This window comes from Benincasa hispida, chromosome 11 (assembly GCF_027475165.1).
Source record: "Benincasa hispida cultivar pf3 chromosome 11, pf3_genome.v1.1, whole genome shotgun sequence".
NCBI lineage: Eukaryota > Viridiplantae > Streptophyta > Magnoliopsida > Cucurbitales > Cucurbitaceae > Benincasa > Benincasa hispida.
This window is the reverse complement of record NC_143488.1, coordinates 62662043-62668267: the sequence shown is the minus strand read 5'-3', so window position 1 is coordinate 62668267 and position 6225 is coordinate 62662043. Positions and strand designations below refer to the sequence as shown.

The 6225-nt window shown below is 42.3% G+C and overlaps 1 non-coding gene across 1 annotated transcript; it reads left to right on the top strand.

Annotated features, from left to right (window-relative positions):
* The first annotated feature begins 5045 nt into the window (after window positions 1-5045).
* On the top strand, window positions 5046-5152 carry LOC120092332 (small nucleolar RNA R71). The gene has a single exon (XR_005486037.1). It is a non-coding gene; the product is annotated as a small nucleolar RNA R71 (small nucleolar RNA).
* Window positions 5153-6225: the final 1073 nt, after the last annotated feature.

Genomic DNA, 6225 nt, shown 5'->3' with positions numbered 1-6225 from the left:
CATCCTCACCTGTGAGAGCAGAAGTGAAGATGCCATTCTGATCTGTCGAGAGAAGGTTAAAAGAATGCGTTAACTAAAGCGAGTAGTACTTCCAGAAATGGAAGCAACCTTGCGTTTATTACGTTCGTCCATGTTTGACCACAGAGATGTGGCAATGCCGTCGATCACCAAGAGGTGTACGCCAATGGAAAAGCAGAACAGTACTTATATCTTTAACGCAATTTAGGAACTTGCGCTATTTGTATTAATTATCTTTTCTCTTTCTGCTTCACAGATAAGACTTGTCACCGCATAACACGATCTTTGTAGATTCTTCACAGCCAGCCTTGACCTCAGTATCTTGTATCATGAAACTTGTATCTTGTATCATCTTAACTTAGATTTACTTTATCGTAATTTATTTTATTATCGCATTTTTACCGCTTTACTTTACTTTATCGCATGTTTAATTACTTGTACACAAAACTCTTTGATAAATTTAAAAACCCTTGGTCGCATATATCACAAACATAATGCAATAACCTCAAACAGTCCCTGTGTTCAACCTCGGATCATACTGAGAAACTTGCGGTGAAATTATACTTGGTTTTAATGCAAGGAAACTTGTGACAACGCACAGCATACTACAAGAACATTCGTTAATAATGCATATCTAGAAGTAGTATCACATATTATCGCATAAAATCTATGTCATCAAGTTTATGGCATGGACTTGCATCATAAAATAATTTGTGTTACCCTAGGTTAAACTGATACCTACTGACTATGCCCACAGCATAGCAGATGTCTGGATGAGTAGAGAGCATTGCATACATCAAACTGCCAACGGCAGACACATATGGGACCCATCTCATCTCCTCAACCTCTTGAGGCATTTTAGGACACATTTCCTTAGACAAAGTGACTCCATGTCTGAATGGCAGTAGGCCCCTCTTAGAGTCCTGCATCGACTACTTGAGCAACATCTTGTCAATGTACGATGCCTAAGATAGTGCTAGTACTTTGTTCTTACGACCCCGAAAGATCTGTATACCTAGAACAAACTGAGCCTCTCCCAAATATTTTATTTGTCAGTTTTTAACTACAGTCAGTAGACCTACATCATTCCCAATGAGTAGGATATCGTCTACGTACAACACTAAGAAGACTACTGAAGTGTTGATGATCTTTTTGTAGACACGAGGTTCATCAACATTTTGGTCAAAACCATATGACTTGATCGTAGTATCAAACCATATGTTCCAAAATTGAGACGCATGTTTCAGTCCATAAATGGACCGATTCAGTTTGCAAACCTTTTGCTCTTGACCTTAGGCTATGAATCCCTCGGGCTGCACCATATAAATGGTCTCATCAAGATTCCCATTCAGAAAGGTCATCTTGACGTCCATTTGCCAGATCTCATAATTATAATAAGCTGCAATAGACAGGAGGATGCGGATCGACTTTAACATGGCAACAGGCGAGAAAGTCTTCTCACAGTCGACTCCCTCTACCTGGGTATAACCCTTTGCCACAAGTCGAGCCTTAAAAGTCTGTACCTTCCCATTAGTACCCCGTTTGCGCTTGTAAATCCATTTACAACCTATAGGGCGAACCCCATCAGGCTGATCTACAAGATCCCATACTGAGTTGAAGTACATCGACTCCATCTCGAGATCCATGGCCTTGACCCATTCATCCCGGTTAACATCCTTCATTGCCTTCTTATAAGACAACGGATCCTCAACGTCGCCATCTGCTACCATTGCAAGGATTTCCGTGAAACCTAGATAGCGAACGGGTGGGTTCGCCACCCTCCCACTACGTCGAGATTCCCTCAACTCTTGAGGTGAAACTGACCTACTGGATGAACTCCCATCAACAACTCTTATCGATGTAGCAAGCTCTTCAACAACTCTTGTTAATGTTTTAGTAGTTTCATTAGAAAGCTCACGCAACACGACTTTACTTCGTGGACAGTGCTTCCTTATATGATCCTCCTCCAGGAAAGTAGCGTTTGTTGAAACAAACACCCTATTTTCCATTGGATCATAAAAATAACCCCTCGGTACCTTTGGGGTAGCCTACAAAGAGGCACAATCTTGATTGTGGTTCCAACTTCTTGGAATTAGCCTCAAGCACATGTGCAGGGTAACCGCAAACACTCTTGGAGGGAACACAGTTGAGTATGTACACCGAAGTCTCCACTGCGAAACCCCAAAACGAGTCCCGTGAGGAAGTGTAACTCATCATCGAGTGAACCATGTCTAACAAGGTCCTTGTTGAAAGTAGGGTTTTACCCTAGGGGTATTATTGTAATTATCTTTTACCCTAGAGCTCCCTCCTGTCTATTTATTCACCATGTTCTCTTGTATAAAGTGTATCAATTAAAAATAATAAGAAAAAGGTATGTATCGGGGTTTTTCTCCCTGTTCTAGGGTTTCCACGTAAACTGTGTGTTGGTCTCTTTCTTTTCTTATTTTTCATCATGGTATCAGAGCATGGCGACAAAACCCTAGCTGTCATTGAAGAGAACCAACCCCAGACATCTTTTATAGAAGAAAATCCAATCATGGACATGAAAACTGTTATCCAAGAAGCTGTAAAAGAATACCTTCAATCTGCCCTACCACAACTTCTTCCAACCACCATAGCCACCGTCCAACCACCACAAGGGGCACCGTCGACGTCAATTGGGGGTCCCTTCGAAGGAGAGAATCGTGAGATCGGGCCACAAAGACCCTCGTTCGTGTTGACCATGTCGTGCAAATCGCCGGCCATTCCCTTCGCTGCCCAGTCACTATCGCTTCGGGAGCCGACTCGAGGAGAACCGACCCACCCGATCAAATTTGTTTCTGTCTAGCCGCTTTCTCCCAGGCGCAGATCCAAGTTGCCAACCCGATGCCACAACAGTCTTTCCAAGCATCGCAGCCTCCGATCCATTTCTCTCTGATCGACGCCCTGATTCCAGCGTACCCAGTTGGTTCTGCTCCCAACCAGCCGTCAATCGAAGGCGCTTTTCCAGTCGGACCGAATCATGGTGGGTCAACTCAGTACCCGGACGATGTTCAACGCAGATTAGCCTATCTTAAAATGCAGATTTTAGATTTGGAAACAGCCCTTGGCCCAAATCCTCAATCAGTCACCACAGAGAATTCGGTAAATTCGTTCTCCATTTTTCCCAATACAACTTATTTAACTGACTCAATGGGAAATATTGCAGGATTTCTGGTAGGAGAAAAACTGAATGGGGAGAATTATTTTTCCTGGTCCCAGTCAATCAGAATGGCCCTAGAAGGAAGGCACAAATTCGGGTATCTGACAAGAGAATTTCCAAAACCTATCCCAAGCGATCCTCAAGAAAGAATCTTGAAAAAGGAGGATTCTCTATTACGATCTGTCCTTTTCAATAGTATGGAGCCACAGATTGGCAGACCCTTACTGTATGCAGCAACTGCTAGAGATATCTGGGAGGCAGCCAGGGATCTATACTCAAAGCGAAAGAATGTATCTCGGTTGTACACGTTACACAACCAGGTCCATGAGTGCAAACAAGAGACCATGGATGTTACTTCCTACTTTAATAAATTATCAGTGTATTGGCAAGAGATAGACCTTTGCCAAGAGATTGTTTGGAACTATGCACAAGATGGGGCCTAGTACTTGAAACTTGAAGAGATAGATCGAGTGTATGTGTTTTTTACTGGATTGAACCCAAAATTTGACAGTGTTCGGAGTCGCATATTGAGTCAATGACCTACTCCTTCTCTCAGAGAAGTTTGTTCAGAGGTTTGACTAGAAGAGGATCGATCACATGCTATGAACAATCCTATGGTTGTTTCCACTGATGCATCAGCCTTTGTTACAAAGGCGTCTAGTTCCGACACTGATAAAAAGCCCACACCTGTTTGTGAGCATTGTAAGAAGTTGTGGCATACGAAAGACCAATGTTGGAAGCTGCACGATAGACCCCCAAACAATAGAAGACGACAGTCACATGACAAATAAAACTCTGGGCATGCACTTATAAGTGATTTAGTTAATGAGAATACACAACATCAGTCCTTAGCCAATAATAAGACCAATTTGAGTGCTATCGGGGTAAGTGCCATTGCGCAATCAGGTACATTTCCATCTTTTGGCCTTATTAGCATTAGTGGCAAGAAACCCTGGATTGTAGATTCAGGGGCCATAGATCATCTCACCAATTCTTCAGAATTGTTTCTTTCATACTATCTAAGTGTGGGAAATGAACGTATTAGAATTTGACGGAAATAAACGTATCACAAACTGACATTTCTCCTTATCTGATCCTCCTGGGTTGCGTGGGAGCTCGGTTGAACTTGGCAATGCCCTTGCAGTCTACTTTTCAGCTCACTCGCAATCTGGCCCATTTACAATTCAAGGTTGCAGATGGACGTAGCCTGACTTTAAAGCACTGTCTCATTTTTCTCTATATATTGCTTCAATAGGCTCTCCAAAGAAGAGGATTGCAATGGTTGTTGTGAGCTGCTTGCTTGATTGCTCGGTTGACCGTTGTTGCATTAGAAGAATCCTGGTTGCCCTTTTTTTTGCGCCACAGATTGAAAATTTTGTTGTTGATTCTTCTAGGCAAAATTGGGGTGGTCTCTCCACCCGGGGTTGTAAGTGTTTGAAAAGGGATTATTCTTTACAAAATATACAGACTGTGGATTTTACGGGCAATCTTCCATCGCATGCCCATCACTGCAAGTCGCACACCTTGCAATGTTTTGACTTATGCGTTGATTTTCCAACCTTGTGGTGTTGGGCTGCTGATCGCCATTCCTTGGATAAAATTCATCATTGTGGTCATTTGGTTTTGTAATGAAACAATAGCACCGTTGTTTGCATCAGAATCTTTAAGTCTCAATCTCTGGTCACTCTCTCTCCAGTCTTCAAGGTTCTTGGAGATGCAGTCTAGGATATTCTTCACCTCATCATAAGTTTTGTCAAGTAGACCACCAGCGACTGTCGTATTGGCAGCGGTTTGTGAAGCGGGATTCAAACCATGACAGAAAATTTCCATTTGAAGGCAGTCTGGAAACCCATTATGCGGACAATACTAGACCATCCTTTTAAACCTCACCCAAGCATCACTGAGCGATTCGTCCATGTCTTGTTTAAAATTAGTAATAAGCTTCCTTCGTCTTGCATTCTTGATAGGTGGAAAATACTTCTTCATGAATTTCTCCACCACCTGCTTCCAAGAAGTGATCTCTCTTGGTTCGAGCAAATATGCGCATTTCCTAGTCTGATCACATAGATAAAATGGGAACAACATTACTTGAACTTCTTCAGCAGAGATGTTCGGGAACACAAAAATATTGTAGATTTCAATAAAACTTCGGAAGTGGGCATGCAGATCCTTGCCACGACTTCCTCCGAATTGACTTGCAGTCTGGATCATCTGCAGCATCACCGGTTTCATCTAGAATCTACTTCCATTAAGGGAAGGCCTCATGATTCCCAGAGAGAAATCATAGAGGTTTGGCGATGCATAGTCCCTTATGGGTCTATTGCAATTTTTTGCCAACAGAATTGGATTTGCCATGACATTATTATCGTTTGGTGCTCCATTTCTAGGCTGCTCCGCCATCTCTTCTTTGTCGGATTGTGGTTTTTGTTGGCGTTCTCTTAGCCTCTTTCGAAAGTTCTCTCAATCTCGGGTCGTAGCTCGCCAGAGATTGAGAGTTCTGCAAAGAAATCACAAAAATTACCGTTAACAAATTATCTTGCCAAAGTCCCCAGCAACGACGCCAAACACTTGATGCTCGAAATTATGTTGTGGAAATATGGATGCTATGCGTTGTGCACTCAAGTTTTCCCAGCGAAATTCAAGTGTAAATTCCTCTCAGTTTCCTGGTAAGTCCAGGGTCAAACACAGGGACTTGTAAAAATAGATTGCGTTGGTAATTTTTATGAAAACTTTGTGGTAACCAAGTAAATAAATAAAGTGTTGGGTGTGTTGTTGCGTTGATGAAAAAGAAATAAATAAAGGCGGCGGATTTAAGAAAGACAGTTGCATTGATAGATGCAATGAGTATGCGATGAACGGGTTGAGAAGATCTTTAGCTAGCATTACTTAGGAATGTGTCAGATTATGCAATCACGTTACAACCATGTACAGCAAGTCATTTTCCAATGTAAATGCGATCCTCCTAAGTCTAGGGCGCATGTTTGAATGCAAAGTGTCCATAGGTCTTATCCCTAAGTTTCTACTCT